The sequence below is a fragment of the Tenrec ecaudatus genome, chromosome 4, assembly GCF_050624435.1.
Source record: "Tenrec ecaudatus isolate mTenEca1 chromosome 4, mTenEca1.hap1, whole genome shotgun sequence".
NCBI classification, from domain to species: Eukaryota; Metazoa; Chordata; class Mammalia; order Afrosoricida; family Tenrecidae; genus Tenrec; species Tenrec ecaudatus.
This window is the reverse complement of record NC_134533.1, coordinates 119,749,079-119,767,735: the sequence shown is the minus strand read 5'-3', so window position 1 is coordinate 119,767,735 and position 18,657 is coordinate 119,749,079. Positions and strand designations below refer to the sequence as shown.

The 18,657-nt window shown below is 39.1% G+C and overlaps 1 protein-coding gene and 1 pseudogene across 4 annotated transcripts in view; one reads left to right on the top strand and one right to left on the bottom strand.

Moving 5' to 3' along the window:
* The window catches only part of ARHGEF12 (Rho guanine nucleotide exchange factor 12), a 185,412-nt gene that overhangs the window by 158,779 nt on the left and 7,976 nt on the right, over positions 1 to 18,657 (bottom strand). The gene's annotated exons all lie outside the window — the stretch shown is intronic.
* Positions 6,314 to 17,240, top strand: LOC142444315 (proteasome subunit beta type-3 pseudogene; annotated as a pseudogene).

Sequence of the window (18,657 nt, the reverse complement as noted above, 5' to 3'; positions counted from 1 at the left end):
ACCATAATTCAAAACTATCAACTCTTCAGTCTTCCTTATTCATTCTCCAACTTTCACTTAAATATAAGGCAGCTGAAAATATCATGGCTCGAGACATATCCTCATTATGACATCCTTACTTTTAATGAGGTCTTTTACAAAATTTTTGCCCAAACCCATTGCTTGGTTTCATTAATGCTGAAATAGGTCCTGATCAACGATCCAAGTAAGATGAGCTCTTCATCAGCTTCAGTATTTTCTCTATTTCTCATGATGTTGCTCACTGGTCCACTTCTGATTATAAGGATAAACAGACAATAAAGTATACAAATTTCCACCAAGTTGTAAATACATATTTCAATCACGTTAATGATATTCTTCATGTTGTGCAACAATTCTTGCTTTTTCCAAATAATTCCACCACCATTGACACGCATTGTGCTCAAATACCCACTTCCCCCTCCCTTCCACCTATTACAATCACTAATTACTTATAGTTTCTATATATTTGTGTAAAAAAGAATGGTGGGGAGAGGTGGCATCTCGCCTCTGCTAGTTTCACAAGGCGGAGGGAGGATAAAACTCCACATCATCCAAAGCCATAAGGAATTCCACCCTCAACCTTCTTACCAATTCTTTTGCCAATCATCCTGCCCACAAGACTCTACTTTTCATCTGGGTTCAATAATACATTACAACGGCCACAGAGAACTTACAGACAATACTCATTATTATGGGTTATGTTAATAGGTAACAAATGTTCTGGATACAATTATTCAGACAGGGCAACCTCTGTTCAGCAGTGCCCATGGGCAGGCCTGTCTCTGGTCTTCATCGCTTAGCAGCACAGTCCCTTGACTTCTGCCCATTGCCCAAGCAATGTTAAAAGCTCTGTTAGAGCACACCACTACACCTTAAGTATGATTTGCTCCCCCAATTCATTAAGTTCCTGGAGCACTCCACTCCACAAGCAAGCCCTCTTCCCAAAGGCATATTCACTCTGTGAGCTGGGAAGCCCCTGACACTATCTCAGGCCCTGGTTTTTGGTTCTGCTGCTGCTGCAGCCACTTCTCTGGTGTCATAGCTTTCTGTCCCTGCATCAATGAGGTTCAGTGAGCAGGGATCTCAGACTTCAAAAGGTAGTTCCACTTCTGGCTCTTCTCTCTTGCTGGTGGGCAGATTTCTCCCTCCTGTTTCTGAGAAGGCTCATTTCTTATCCAGAAGCATGGCAAAACTGACCCTCTCCAAACGTTTACAATCAAAATTAACCTTGTTAACAATCATTTACAACTGAATCATAATCCTATCAGGATCTTCTCCCCACCATCTCTTACGCAGACCCATCAGGAAACAGTAATTTGGTGGGAGTTACAACGATCATGGCCAAAAGAATCACAATAAATAATTCAATGTACTGCAATTTGCTTATTTCATATCAATGATGTCACAAGGTATCTGTTGTGTGTGTCTACTTTCATTCAGCGTGATGTTCCTCCATGCTGTGGCTCACATCAACACTTCACTCTGCTTTATGGCTGAGCACCTTCTCTGTACTTAAAAATTGACTTTAGGACTTTACCATTTTTCATCTGACTACTGAATAATACAATTCTATTGGTAGATCTCTCTGCTCCAAGACACTGCCACCTGAATGATTTTTCTGTAACACAAAACAGTTCTTAGTACCTCCTTGATTAAAAGCCTTCAGTGGATCCCCAAGAGAGGATGTCTCACCTCCTCCATAATCTGGTACCACCCATCAATCCAATTTACCCAACTGCTATGCATCCATCAACCTCCATGCTAGAGCAGCATTCAACTGGCGCAGCTGGAGGAGAGGGTATATGAGAGCTACTTAACCCAGAACCTTTGCTTAGATTGTTCTTTTGCCTGGGGTGTTCTATCATCACCTGTCTGGCAACCACATCCCATCTTCCCAGATTTAGCAAAACTATTCACCATCTCTATGAAGACTGTTTCTGATCTGCCCAGATAGAACTGGTTCATTCCCTTCCTCTTAGTTCTCACTATACCTTGTACACTCTGTTACCTACAGCGCCTTCTTCCTTTATCAAGCTCTAAACTCATAGAAGACAGAAATGATATAGAATATACTTCAAAAAGGTCATGGGAAAAAATAGAATTAAAGATAGAATTTCATCAAGTCCCCTCCTATATCTTGCAGTACAACAAACTGCCTAAGAGTACAGGTTGGGAAGCCTGTACAGATTTTGACTAGAATGCCAGTTCTGCTATTTATCAGACATACAATGTAAATAGACACCCTGTTTCTGTTTCTTCACTTATAAAATAGAGATTATATAATAAAATTCAGTAGCTCACAGGGCCATGGTGAGGATTAGCTGCAATATAAAAATGCTACACTGCATAGTACATATTATTACTTTATAAATGAATGTTGACTGGTTAGATAAGTGAGAAAAGACTGAGAATGGACAAAATTGATTAAATGGTCTTAATGTACTACACTATGAAAAATAATAAGTAATCCAGGAAGCCAGTTCAGATTCTACTATGTGGTCAGAAAAATCGCAGGAAATGGCAAAAGGGTTGAACCAAAAATAAAGAGAAAGCTGGGGAAGAGATCCTAGATGGGGGTCAGATGAAAGAGACTAGATCCTGGGGATGAAATGAAGGCAAAGGTGTATGCAAAACGATATGGGAGGAAAAAAGTAGAAAGTGAAGGTGGCTGTTGTTTTTTTAAGCCGTTTTGAGATGTTCCCTGACTTACTCTCAGTAACCAAGGCACAATGCACAAAACACTGCCTGGTTCTGTGCCATTCCCATGATCAGTTGTGGATCAAACCCATAAGAAGATATTTGGAAGGGGCAGATATACACAAAGATTTCAAAATAGAAGCTCTCTAAACAGCAATGAAAAGACTCTAAGATTTTAACATCATATTGACTGATAGCTGAATCACAGGAAATTGCAAATACTAGGCAGTTTTTGACTAATAAAATGATTTAGACTGTTTTATACTAATGAATTAGAACCTGCTATACTTAGGAAAATCAAAGTTTGGGGACTACATGCCCGTTCTATTTTACATGCACTCTTGTGCCTTGAGTACCTGAGGCATTTAAGGACTCACAGGACAATTAAATGGAGGGCAGGGGGTTACACTCTTATTAAAAGTGTTTTGATTGTTTGCCAGGACACAAATTAGGAATTGCTTACATGATTTGCATTAGGAGACAAGACACAGAAATAAATGTAACCAGGAGCATGAAAGATTTATACATAGAAAACCATCAGGTATTACTGAAAGAGACTAGGGAAGACTCAACTCAGTGTAGGAAAAAAAACTCTTGTAAAGAGGGCAGGTTCAGTACAGCTGAAATGTCAACAGCACACAAAACAGTCTAAAAATTCAACACAATCCCCATCAGAATCCCAACCGCTTTCTTTGCAGAAATGTAAAAGGGAATCCTTCAACTTATATGTAAAGCTTCAGAGGCCCTGGAGAGCTAAATCAATCTTAACGAATAATAAAAAAGGAAGAGAAGCTACACTTCCTGACTTCAAAATATATTGTAAAGTTGTAATAAGCAAAACTATCTACTTCTGCTACATTACTTGAATTGTGGGCCAATGGAATAGAGATTAAAGTCCAGAAATAAATAAGCATCTATGGTCAAGTTAATTTTGACAAGAGTGCTAGGTCCACTATGTGTGGAAAACACAGACTCTTCAATCAGTGATGCTGGAAAAACCAGACTTCCAACACTTGTACATTAGAGTTTTTCCCACAGTGCTGTCCTTGTCAGCTGTGTCCAACATCCCAACAGTTACTGCGGCATTTTTCCCCAGCAGGAAACAAAATTTCACACCTTCATGCTGTTCTCTTAAATTGGCCGTCACAAAAAAGATCAAGGTTGGGGCGAAACTGCTTTTATGAAAAAAATTCACTGTGGCCAGAGAGAGGTTCTCTCACCTTCCCTGGCAAACGGCACTGGTGCACTGACTCAGAGCGAGGTGCTCCATGCTCGTGTAGCAGGAAACATGCACACTATAAAAGCTCTGCCCGCAGAGCTCTTTCTTCGGTTTGGGGGTACCTCCCTCATGTAAGTGGATGCTTGTGGGGCCTAGTATTTAACGAGAGATTATCAGATAAAACAATGCAAGCACAAGCAGCAAAATCAAAGTGGGTAACTGGGACCTCATGAACATTAAAGGACTTTTCATCAAAGTTAAAAGAGACAGCCCATAGACTGGGAGCAAATGCTCAGAAACCATTCATCTGAGACAGGTCTAAAACCAACAATATATTGTTAAAGGGGGAAAAAAAAATCCAGAAAAGGGAAAAAAACGTTTGGACAGTTCAACCAAGAAGACACTCAAATGGCCAACAAGCACATGAAAAGATGCTCCATATTGCTAGCCATTACTGTCCCTGTTGCTGGACAGAGTAGAGGTGCCCCAAAGGGTTACCAAAGTCAGTGGCCACAGCTTTCTTCCACAGTTGCAAGTCAGTTCTCAGAGCCAACCTTTCAGCTAGGAAGTAGGGGCAGAACCACTGAGCAACTAGTTTCCTTTGGAAAATATTACACTGAGCAAAAGCCACCAGTCACAAAAGAACAAACACTGTATGACCTCACTTAACACGAAACAGAAAACAAGGACTGTTAGTGGCTCCCAGGGGGGTGGAAGTGAGGGGAAGTGGAGAGGTTGGCTTGGAGGAGGTGGGGCACCTCGTTTATGTAGGTTGTAGAATAATTAAGAAAAAGATAAGGGCTGCACAAAAGAAGCATGCCACAAAGTTCATTCAATTGAGAGTGTAAAAACCAGACATGACAACTGTTGAGCTGTATATATTTGCACAAAACTTTAAAAAAATAAGATAGCACTTTGGTGGGGTCTTTTTTGAATTTTATGCCTTTTCTTGTGATTTTAACATCACAAAAAATAAGAGCTAACCAAAAGTGTGTGTAACAACAAATATAATGGGCCCAAATTCCTAAGACCTATATATATTTTAAATCATTTTATTGGGGGCACATACAACTCTTATCACAATCCACACATACATCCATGTGTCAAGCACATTTGTACATTTGTTGCCATCATCATTCTCAAAACATTTGCTTTATACTTGAACCCTTGGTATCAGCTCCTCATTTTTCCCCTCCCTCCCCGCCCCCTACCCTTATGAACCCTTGATAATTTATAAATTATTATTATTTTGTCATGCAAAATAACTTGGCTTCACAATGTAATAGCTCAGACATATTGGACTAGTTGATCTTGGCTTTATCATCTGTACAATAGGCTTAATATCTGCCTTGTGGTGTCACTGTGTGTATTAAATACACAGTCCAGAAAACACCTACAATGATATTGAGCAAATAGAAGATGGCAATATTGTTACCAAATAAGAAATCTGCTATAAAAGTATAACTACCTATGTAAATTACCACTGGCGTATAACTAACAAGTGAAAGTGTCAATTGTCCAATTTATTAAACTGACAAAACTGAAGTGAATTATTATCTGTGTGCTAATAACCTCATTTAAAAAATAAAACATGAATTATTTCCCCCTTATTTGATTTTTTAAATGAGGTTATTAAAATATTTGCAAAGACAAATATTTCTATAACAACAGTACTTACAATTTGTAAATACTGTTGGTTCTTACTAGCTGGTTACACCTCATGCTTTCCCTCCTAAACAAGCATTTTACTTCCTCAATGTTCGAAAAATGACAGAACAGTCTCCAGCCTGTCATATATCGCTAACAGTAAATTTCTCAAGCTGGATAAGCAAAACTCTCTTTATTACTAACAGTGTGAGGAGCAAAGCTAGCTAAAATGAGATATGGTAAATATTTATACAAAATTAACAGACCTTTACCCCACAGGGAGGCTAAAGCATGGGAAAAAGCCGCTTCCCAGAACTCAGCATAGCGGATGTCTGCAGATCTCCCTAAGGGCTAGACCGTCTGCAGCCAGAAGAATGCTTCAAAGCAGTGGCCCTCTGCTTGCAGCCTCTACTGAGTCTTAAACATAGTCATATTCCTAAATTACAATTCTCTATCAAGAAACAGTACTTTTCCAACTCAAAAATTTGGTCTGTGGGTTTCTTTTTTAAATCAACTATCTGCTAAGCGGTTGTGTTTTTTTTTTATTTTCTGCTAGGAAAATGTAAGAAAAGCAATTTATAACTTCAAAAGGATTTAAAATACTACACACCTAAGTATCTCTTAGCCAAAATTTCTTTTTAATATCATGGGTACAAAAAGTGGCTAGAATAAAATGACTCATGCCATGGAATTTCAGAAAAGTGGGGGTGGGGGCAGGAATCTTTTACCATGGAAGAAATGAAGATTAAAAGTGACAACGTCTTTCAACGGAAAATGAATCTAGAAATAGAAAAGGAGCAATCTACTTATTTGAGTGAAAGAAACAACCAAATGAACAACAAAGGTAATGTCCTAAAGTAACAAGAAATGTTTAAAAGGGAAATATACTTTTAAAAGTAAATAAAAAGAAAAATACTATCTCCATTGATCCTTAGCCTAACATAGATTTATGTTAAAGTAAAAAATGGAATCCAAATTGTTCGTATTATTTATCCTGATCATCTATTGTTAAAATCATTCATTCATTGACTTTCTCCCCCTTCCATATTTAATGTAATACTTTCAGGCATTTTATCATTTTGTGCCTATTACACACACACACACACACACACACTATGATGGGATAGCCATCATCATTATGATTATGTTATCAATAATAACATTTATTATTGATAATCCAAATTGGTTTCTGAGAAGTCCAATGTTTACAAATGTGTGTACATTTAATAAGAAGCCAAAACATAACACAAACAATCTTAATAAGAAATTAGACAAAATTCCTTGGGCAGAAATCTGGGGGGAAAAAAATATATATATATATATATGTGTGTGTGTGTGTGTGTGTGTGTGTAACAAAGGACAGAAATAAAACACATCCCCTTTCTTCACTTAGGGATTATCATGTTATTCAACATTTCACATGTACAATAGTAAAAAAATCGACGGATTCTTTTGTGCATTAACAAAATCTGGCAGGTACACGGCAAGAGTAACTGGCTGTGATGGTTAAGTTATGCATCTACTTGGCAGAGCCATGATTCTCAGTGGTTTGAAATCACGTGATCGTGTAATTTGGCATCTGTGTAATGCTGTAGTCAGCTTCCGCTTTGCGATCTGAAGTGGTCATCCTCCATGTGCATAATGTTGATATTCTAATAACAACCTGGTCTTTGGAACCTAACCACGTAGATGCGAAGTAAGAAGCTGTTGTGGTTATAAAACAATTCTGTGAAGATAACACTTTAGTGGTATTGAAAACAATATCCAACTTCTGGGGATGGACAACAGAAAAGTGGGTGAAGGGAGGCACCAATCAGTATAAGACATGAAAAAAAATCTATAAATTATCAAGGGTTCATGAGAGAGGGTGGGTGAAGGAGGGAGAAAAATTAGCTGATGCCAAGTCAAGGGCTCAAGTGGAAAGAAAATGTTTTGAAAATGATGATGGCAACAAATGTACAAATGTGCTTGACACAATGGATGAATATATGGATTGTGATGAGATGTAAGAGCACCCAAAAAATATTTAATAAAAAATAAAGAAAAGAGACACTGGCATCATATGAACCACAGCTCTTCATTTAGAAACTGTGTCCTTCAACAAGTTAGTGAACTTCTTAAAGGTTCAATTTTCTTCATTTTAAAATGAGGGCAGCAATACATTAACTTCCAGAGCTGAGAAGCTTTGAAAAAGCAACGCATCACAAGTATTCAAGGCCGTGCCCAGCACTTGGTATACCCTTAGTAAATGTAAAGCCTCGACCACATCAGAAACCTCTTCTCAGGACTGAATTTCATCTATTCAGTGTCTGGATTTTAACTTCATTTATAGTATTCATTTTCCCTACAGCATACCTTGAACCCTTCCGAAAAGCAAAAATAGTATAGCATGTTACGATTTAACACTGTCTTAATAACCAAACCACTGCACTTTTCAAAATCTCTTTGTCCAAACCTTTACCGAATATAGCAAGCTTTCACTAGATACACAAAGTACAGGCTTAACTTCAAAGTGGTCGCTAACAAGCAGAAATGTTCTCCAAGAAGTGACTAAAGTAATGCCTAACCCTTAAAATGTGACTTCCTTCTAAGGCTTTAACTTCCATTATTCAAAAGCAGCAAACATTGAGAGGTTCTCAAGTTACACCACACCCTTCCCACTGCGGCTTAAGAACTCACCAAAATATAATTTGACTAAAAAGTAAAATCAAAAGGGAGAGATCAAGAGACGAGCCAGTCAGGGTGCAGTATAGCACTGATGAAACATACAACTTTCCTCTAGTTCTTTAATGCTTCCGTACCCCCCACTATCATGATCTCAATTCTTCTACCTTGCAAATCGGACTAGACCAGAACACATACATTGCTACAGATAAGAACCCGCAACACAGGGATCCAGGATAGATAAACTCCTCAGGACCGACAATGAGAATAGAGATACCAGGAGGACAAGGGGAAGGTGGAAGGAGAGAGGGCAAATCAATCACAAGGATCAACATATAACCCTCTCCTAGGGGGACAAACAACAGAAAAGTGGGTGAAGAGTGAGAGGACGATGTAAGATATGAAAATAATAATCTATAACTTATCAAGGGTTCATTGGGGAGAGGAGAGAAAAAATAAGGAGCTGACATCAAGGGCTCAAGTAGAAAGAAAATGATGATGGCAACATATGTACAAATATGCTTGACAAAATGGATGAATATACGGATTGTGATAAGAGATGTAAGAGCCCCAAATAAAAGTATTTAATTAAAAAGGGAGTGATCATGAAGGAAGAGTGTGATATAAGTAACCAAATCATTTTTATGTGGAAGAAAGCATTCACTATGATTTTATACCACTATTTCCTCAAATGTACATGACTTCTTGCCTTTGAAAACTACCAGCTACTCCAGGGAGAAAAATGGAGCTGCCTACTACTGTAAATAGTACAGCCTCAGAACCCTGTACGTGGTTGCTATGAGCCAGAATAGATGCCATAGGAATGGTTTGGGGTTTTCTTGCCATCATCTTTAGCACTAGTCAATCATCTTTTTTGTAAGTAAATTTCTTCATTATCAATCAACAGGGGCAAGAGCTCAAAAATAACTCTGCCCAAACAATGACCTACACAGAGCCAGTATTCAATAGTTACTGAATAAATAAATGGATAAAAATTTTTCCCACACTGCTATCGTATCAACTCCAATTCAGAGTGGGTCAAAGACTTTCAATCTTTATGGGAGTAGACAGTCTCATCTTTCTCCTAGGGAGAGGCTGCTGGGTTTGAACCACTGACCTTGATAAATATAGACACCAAAGGCAGATTTTAAAGTTACCAATCCTAAGAATCTTATTCCAATTCTGTAATTAAAGGCATTACTGTTCCACAGTCTGAACTGAAAGAGCTCTCTTTTATCTCTACTCTTGACATTCAAATGCATCCTAAGTCTAAAACAGCCTCAAATTTAAAATATAAAGGATAAGGACTATTATAAGACCAAGGGGAAAACACTCTTGGTAGCAGCAGCTGAAAATACATGAATTAAGAATCATTTTACATACACAAGTTCACTTTAAGAGCTAATTTTTGAGGTTTAAACTAACAGCTGCACGAACTTGCTGACCTTTTACTATATATGCTTGGTACTTACACCCTTTTGTCATTTACTCCTCACAACATATCTGCAAAGTAAGTAAAATCTCATTTATACAGATGTGGAAACTAAATTTCTATTCACAGACGCTAAATAATTTGTCTCAGGTCTCCCAGTCAGTAAGCAGCACAAGGCTGCCGTAACTTTCCCTGTTGTCCTCATTTGGTTCCTTCCCACAGGACTTCCATCCACTTATATCCAGAGGGGGTGAAAAGGAAAGAAGAAAAGAATGGAGGTAGGGAGGGTGGGAAAGGAAAAGGAAAGCACGCACACACACAGTATATACTCGTGTATAAGCCAAGTGTTTCAGCACATTTTTAATGCAGTTTTTGTGGTAAAATTAAGTGCCTTAGCTGATATTCGGGTCAGCTTATACTCAAGTATATACAGTATATAAACATAATTAAGGGTCAGGAGACCTTTGTTTTTGATAAAGAGGGTAGTCTAAAAATATTCTTCTAGTGAAGTAAAAATTAATATTATCGCTAACGTGTAAGATTTGACTTAATTTCTATTTTTAGAAGCAGAATTGTACCTTGTAGCCTAATAAATTATAATTGTATGGTGCAAGGCTTCTCATTTTTGACTGTTCACATCCAGGCAACACACCAATTTATCTTTAAACACTATCTCAAGAATCCTAATTATATGGGACTTCTGGGTAAATGCAGCAACTGAAACCACAAACCTTTCCCTAAATTATGCAACTACAAACTGCAAACAAAATACAAGCCCATTATGCTGACAAAGAGACTGACAAACTACCATCTCTGAAAATGTTTCCTCCCACTATAACAGGGGAGAATAAATCACATTAACAATGGCAGTGGCAAGTCAGCTTATTCTCCATGGGGGGGGGGGGGTTTGATTTACTTCTTTGTTTAGACTTTAAACAATAGGGTATATAGCCCTAAGCAGCCAAAGCCAGATCAATTCAATGCCAAGAAAAACCCACTTGTAGATATTTTATTTACAAGTCAATGACAATAATTTTTAATTGTAGTTTCTACATGGATTCTAAAAAGAGATTAATACTATCACTTAAGAAAATGAAAACAATATATTTAGATACCTATGAAAATTACTTTGGTATAAATTTCCCTATACCAATGAAAGAAGCCAGCTAAAATGATAAAATTAATTTGATTGTGGTTCTTACTAAAATATTTCCATTGTTATATATCCTAATTTATTCAGGAAGTTGTATAAATCATCTGACCACCTCATTGTCACCTGCCAAACAACCAATGGTCTAAATCTGTTTAATTTGCTTCCTACCATTTACTGACAAGCACCTTACTAAGAGTATCCAGTGATCTTCCCCAAACTGAAACCAAAACCAAGCACACTGCCCTGTGTAGCCCATTCCAATTCACAGAGAGCCTGCATGGGGTTTCTGAGTGTGTAAATCTTTCCCAGGAGCAGAGAGCCTGTGCAGTAGCTGAGGGAGTTGAATGGCATGCTTATTGCATGGTGCCACCAGGGCTCCTTCCTTACATCCACAATTGTACAAATGACAAATAGATTTTTTGAATGAGATGCTAACAAATCTGTGGTGTCTTAGGTCAAAATGAAGGTTCTTTAAGATCCTCAGACCAACCAACCTGAGCAGCTGAAAATGGCTTTAATTATTTCTAACCTAAGATTCACTTCCTTACTTTTATGTCACCTTCGGGATCTGGGATGCCTTTCGCTGCACAACAAATGGCATACAAAGTGAATATAGGATTTTAAATAAATTATTCTGAGGTTCTTCTCCAGAGTAAGTAACATCACTGATGAGAAGACAGGGAGCCATTAAGGGCTGGGATTCCTTTCAACTGGCTTCCTGCCAAAGGAGGCTCAAGGAGAAATGCAACTACTTGCAAATCAAGTCTGTTGCAATGTTATTTTTTCCACAAGTTAATTAGCTGCTTCTGCTATACACACATAGATGTGTCACGCACGCATGCGTGCTACACACACACACACACACACACACACACACACACACACACGGTGGATGGCATTCAGCTGTAAGCCTGCCCCCAGAAATACTCAAAATGAATCCAAACACCTCATGAACATCCTTTCCTACTTGAAGCCCAGATACCATGACCTCACACTCTAAGAGAGTAAGAATTTACTATAAGGAGTCACCTGGTGACATATTTAGGAACCCAGGTGACCTTGTGGTCAAATAGTCGACTGCTAACCCAAAGGTGGGCAATTTGAACCCACTAGCAGTTCCACAGGCAAAGACTGCTACCTCCTGCTGGTCAAAGATTTCAGCCCTGGCAACCCTAATGAGGAAGTTCAACACTGTCCTCTAAGGTCACTAGGAATTGAAATGGACTCAACAGCACTGGGCTGGGTTTTTGTTTTCATGAAATATTTACAAATAAAAAATCTAAGCTACGGATTGAAGTGGCTTCATAGCTTCTACTTTAACAAAGCAAAAGTTGTGACATAATGCACATACCATACAACTGAATGGTTTAAATACACTAAAAGGAGTTGTGCACTCATCACCACAATCCATTTCAGAACAACTTCATTGTTGTTAGCCATTTCCTCTACTTTTGTATGTATTTGAAGTTTTCCATTTAAACAAAGAAATCCAAATCTCATTCAAAACAAACACTTAATAAGCATTTATTGAATATCTTGTGTGATAAACTGTAGAGCTATTCCCACTTATTCACTCAACCCTTCCCTTCTTTACAAGGATAATATAGCCTCGCACATTATCACGTGACTTGCAATGCCACGTGTAAGAAAAGTATATCCATCCTGTCCCACTGACAAGGACATACACTAGGAAGCTATCGAGGACACTGCACATTTGCCCCAGTTTTCGTACTCTTCCTTCGCCATAATAATGACAAGCCCAGATAGGAGCTCTCCTTCCGCCATGGTTTCAAAACAAGACTCACAATGTACTGCTGCAATCAGTACCCCCACAGCTGACAGCATGGAATGCGAGCAAAAATAAGCCAGTTTTATAAGCCTCTGAAGTCTGAAGGTGTTGCTATGGCAGCAGAATCCAGCAAAAGCTGATAGATATATCTACCATGGTTAAGTACAAAGAATATTACAGTGATAGGCTGATCTGTATATATAAAGGTTTGGAAAAAAAATAAGACTAAAATTTAAGAGGGTGAAGAATGGGGCTGGAAGTCGGAGAGACTTTACCTTGTCCTCTAGAGTCATTTAGAGTCAGAATTGACTCAATGACAGTGAGTTTGGAGCTGGACAGACTGCTTGAAGAATAAGGCAAGGCAGACTGTTCCCGGAAAGATGGGCAGCCTTGGAAACTATGGAACAGTAGTTGTACAGGGCCGCTATGAGTTGCAATCTACTCTATAGCAGTAGAAGCGATACATTGTCTGAATTTTCTTATCATAAGCTTTTTTCTCCTTTATTTTATTCTTTAAAAAAATAAAATAAAGGAAACAATTATTTTAAATGAGTAACAACTACCCACCCCCTTAAAATAACCACCTTTGCTGGGAGTAAATTTGGGCTCATAGTCAGCAGACCCATCCTGTCACGTGAAGTTTCCAAGGCTGTAACCTGACGGAAGAAAATTAGCACATCTTTATCCCAAAGAACTGCTGGGGAGTACAAACGACTGACCTTTCAAATTCTCAGCTAAGTGCTTTAGACATCACACTACCAGAATCCAGTGGTAGTTCAGTTTTCAAGAAAGTCTCTGCCCTAAAAATAACCATCATTGCTATTTTGTTCTGTTATTGGGAATTAATACATATATCATTCCATAGTTCAATGACGCAGCAGAATTGCACATTTGCTACCACAATCGGTTTCCAAACGTTCCTTTTCTACATGGACTCTTTGATATTGTCTCCCCTTCACCACCTCCACCACCACTATACCCCACCATTCCCCCACCCCAACCATTATTCTACTTGCTATCTCTATAGGTTCATCAATCCTGGGTTTCATATAAAGATAAATGAAAAATATAACACTTCAAGAGGGTGACCCCCAATGACTTAACTTCTCCGAGATACACCTAATATGTACAAACAAGAAAATTTGGAAACCAGATCAGATCCAGTATGTATCACAGGGGGGAGGAGAGGAGTCTGCTGACAAAGTTTTAACTGTTCAAATCAAATTTATGCCTTTGATCTTCTATAATCAACTCTCCAGTACACTCTGTTTAGTTAGTAACCAACTCCAGAAAATTTTGTTTTCATGTGAAAGACTAAGCGCAGGGAGGGGAAGGAATAAAGAAAAAGTTCTTCGGGAGAATGATACGCACTTCTATGAATTTGCTCATCTTCAGTTTCACAGAGCACATGCAAGGTTGTTGACTCTCTGATCTCAAAAGGAGCCTCTCTCCATTTCATTCTTTTCAGGGTGCCAGTTGGACTGGCAAAGATGCTGGGTCTCGGCACCAAGTTTCATGAACAAGCCTCAACCAGCATTACAAACAGGGCGTCCACTCTGTTAACCCATCTAGGGTCAAATGATAAAGAACTGTAAGAAGTACATACATACATAAAAGGGCAGAACTCAAATCCCAGTAACATCAAGTAAGTTTGAATGGTTTCAAAATCAAACTGACTTCGAGTAACACTTTGCTCATATGAGCATGTTTTTCCTTAAGCTTGAGCAGTATCTGAACATAGCGATAACCCACTATGAAAAGTCCACCTGTCCTTGTCATCCTAGAGTCTCAAAGCACTTTCCAGGACATTTAACCTTCCTATCACCTGAGAGGTAGGCAATCTACAACATGATAGCGATCTATGGGACCTCTACAAAGGATTTAAAAGCCTGGCAGTGAACAGCCCATAAAACAGGAAATCAACTGCACTGCATGTGCCACCAACAATCTCTGAAGAGATCAGCCCTTCACCCACAAGAACCACTTCCTGTGAGCAAACCACATGGGCTGTGCTGAGCAAACCACAACATATCTATCGGTACAACATATCTGTCTGGAACACCCGCAGATAACCCAGTAAAAATCAAGGGGAGGGCCCGGCCAAGCCCAGCCCGGCCCAGCCCAGCCCATTCCCAAAACTTCCTCTGTGTACTTAAGAGTACTCTTATGGACAAGACAGAGCCACCGCCTACACGACAATATTAACCGCACCGATAATTGCTTCACATGTCAGCAAAGTCTCCTGTTTTCCTACAATAGAAGAATCTACATTTCCTATAATAGAAGAATCTACATTTTCTGATTTTGTAAGTGGAAGACTTACAAAATCCTCTTGGATTTCACATGTGTGAACCTAAAAATCAACATTCAAATGTGCCTGGCCAAAAAAATATAATAACCCAACAACAACAAAGTATCTAGCCAAAGCTCTAGTCTCTGAGCCATAATTTAAATGACTACAAAAGGGTTTGTCATTTCAAAAGAAAAAGCTATGTGGCAAGTGGCTAACTCACTGTGAGCTTTAATGACTCTATGTGAAGTGGTGAAGCCCCAAGTCAAGAACATCTAATTTTCCACTGGCCATTCGACTTGCTTGTCTCTCAAACTGGGAAACCACCCAGGACTGTCATGTGACTATGATCTCAAACTCCTGAGTTCAGCATTTAAATTAGCAAAAGATCCTGTTTTTGTATCAATCTAAACTGTCAGCCGAACTTCTGAATGCTAATTCCATGAGGTCAACTTAGTGTATTTTCCTTTTACTGAAAGTCAATAATCCGTACATGCTTATGCAATATAGGCATGACCTCTGACCTTCGGCACCATCAGGTCTCACTTCTGCAGAATCAAAAAACTGAGAAGTTATTCCAGGCTGTAGCTTTACCGGGTTCTCTTTGAGTTAGAAGCTGTCTAACAACTTCCTTCATGCATGGCTATTTTGGTCCTTTTAGAAACTCGAAGTTTCTAAATGCCCTACTGTGGCATGCTTCTAAAATCCTAAAGTCTAAGGAAATAAAATTCCTAGCAAAATATAAAAGAATGAAAACATTTATTTCAGTAAGATTGCACTGAAGCAGTACGAATAAAATATCTTACTAGTAAAATATTCAAGATTTCTATAATCACATATCTTCTTTAATCATTTAAATAGTGACTTTTTCTTTCTGTTAAGGTCTTTTGTCATCAGTAACAATCCTCGTATATCAAGTATCAACAGAGTAAAATGTTATTTCCATTTAAAAAATACTTTTTACTGAAAGAAATGTTTCTAATATTTTAGGCATATATCTTTTCACTAATAGGCAGAAAGAATAGGAAATAAAAAATAAGGACAAATCTAATAAAAACCAAAAATGGTATAAAGTAACATACAATTTAAGACAATACAGACTGAAAAGTTACTGCAAAAAATAAACAACTTCCAGTTGTATCTTACCATATTGAAATATATTTCACATTGAGGTTACAATCATCTCTTTTCACTTAAAGATATTTTGCCTTCATTCAAAGATATTTATCTTATTCAAAGATACTTTATCTTCACTTCTGTTGGATTTTCAATCAACGAATGGCTCCTAACACTTAGCACTTCTGTATCCTAACCTGGGTGGCACCAACAGTTAAGGACTTGACTACTAGCAAAAGGTTGGCAGTTCAAATCCACCCGAAGTGCCTCGGAAGACAAAATCTTAGGGAGCACACCTACTCTACAAACACTGGGTTGCCATCAGTAGGAATGGCAACAACAGCAGGCCCCTTTGTCACTTACCCAAAAGAGTCATTTTATAAAGACGTCTTTAACAACTCGAGTAAATGCTTAATCAAGTTGGTAATCATGCTGTCTGCATACATTTATAATATTGTTTTAGTTTATTGTGACATCTCCCAAACCCATTCCAAAAACTGTCTAAATCAAAGTGAATTAAAAAGATTATCAAGGACAACCAGAGCGGGTCTGCTGGAATCGCGTCGGAGACTGGGGGCTCCATGACACTGCAATCACATCGATTATGTTCTACAATGGCGGGGCCGTCATGGCCATGAAAGGGAAGAACTGTGTGGCCATCGCAGCAGATAGGCACTTCGGGATTCAGGCACAGATGGTGACCACTGATTTCCAAAAGATCTTCCCCATGGAACACCATCTGCCATAGGCCTGGCAGGGTTCGCCATGGACGTCCAGACAGTTGCCCAGCACCTCAAGTTCCAGCTGAACTTCTACGGGCTGAAGGAAGGTCGGCAGATCAGGCCCTACATACTCATGAGCATGGTAGCCAACCTCCTGTATGAGAAACGGTTTGGCCCATACTACACGGAGTCCGTAATTGCTGAGTTGGACCCAAAGACCTTCAAGCCATTCATTTGCTCTCTGGACCTCATCGGCTGCCCCATGGTGATTGACGACTTTGTGGTCAGTGGCACCTGCGCTGAGCAAATGTATAGGATGTGTGAGTCCCTCTGGGAGCCCAACATGGATCCGGAATACTTATTTAAAACCATCTCCCAAGCCATGCTGAATGCTGTGGACCGGGCCACGGTGTCCGGGATGGAAGTCGTTGTCCACATCACTGAGGACCACAGAATCACCACCCGGACACTGAAGGCCCGAATGGACTAACTGCGCCTCCTCCGAGCCCGGGTACTCATTTCTCTTTCCCTTCTGGAAAGACCAGTGTTGTTTCTTTCTGTTTCTTTTTTTTAATTAAATACGTTTTTCTTTAAAAAAAAAAAAAAGATTATCAAAATCTGTTTACGTGTCATTTTGGACCATGCCTAAAAAAAAATGAAAATGGAACCACTCCAACCCCCCCCAAAAAAAAAAAACTCCCTGACATCGAGTCCAGTCTGACTCATAATGACCCTGTAGGATAGGGTAGAAGTGCATCTGTAAGTTTCCCAGACTGCAACTCTTTACGGGATGAGTCCCCTCACTCACAGAAGCAATGAGGCTGGGATTTTGCTGCTCTAATAACTGCTGAAGAAAAAACACAAGCCTATCAGAGTCTGGACTGAGAAAACAACTAAGGCATGGGAGGGGTAAGAAGATAGATCATATTTTGAATTTGGAGAGCAATTGGGAAATCTAATAAAATATTGAGAGACACATTGACTTTTAGATCAAGGATCAACAGAAATCATATAAATTGCCTAAGCAAAAACAAAAGTGTGGGTGGGCATTCCCTGTCTGAAGGACTGACTCATAAAATGACAGAACAATATTTAACCTGGTACAGCAAAGTATATACAAGTAACAGGATAACTTAGAAGTCTGAGCTAAGATCAGGAACAACTTCCTGACTACCCGATTGTTGTGCAGTCTCCTAAGGAAGTGACGAAAGCTTTATTCCCTAGAGAGATTTAAAATTAGAAATGCTAAAGTATTTTGATTCTGCAAGAGAAAGTGCCTTTAAAAAAGTGTAGGACAGAAAAATGATTTACAGAGACAATATGATAGCAGGAAAAAAGTGGAGACTATCAGAGCCAAATAAGTTAAATTCCAAGTGTCCTTGCTAATTCTGTCTCTCAACTTCAGCTCTCTAACCTTATTTTCTTATGTGTACAGGAGAAAACCCGGTCTGTCCCAGCATGAGTGGAAAGCATTGTAAATATCAAAGAATCAAGCTCTCACAGAATTTTTTTTTACATATAGGAAGCTAGAGTACTCGCAAAGCAGCTCTGACGGCACAAGCAGTTAAGCAACTCTGACACACAAACAGGTTGCCTTTCCAGCGCACTGCGAGACCAGAAGAAAGAAAAGGCCTGGTGATCTGCCCCCTAGACACCGCCCACTGCCACCGAGTCATTTTCGATTCATAAACGGTCTGTGAGACTATCTTTTGGGAGCAGTCAGTACTACCTTTCCCTCGCAGAACCGCTGACCTGTATGTGGTTTGCTGCCTGGATGATCAGCCCACACTACCACCTCCCTAACTATTACAGACTAGGAAACCCTCTATCCACTGTTCCCTATCTTTTAAGACAAAGAAGAACTGCTCCATGTGGTTTCCAAAGCTCTAAGTCTTTACTGAAGCAGA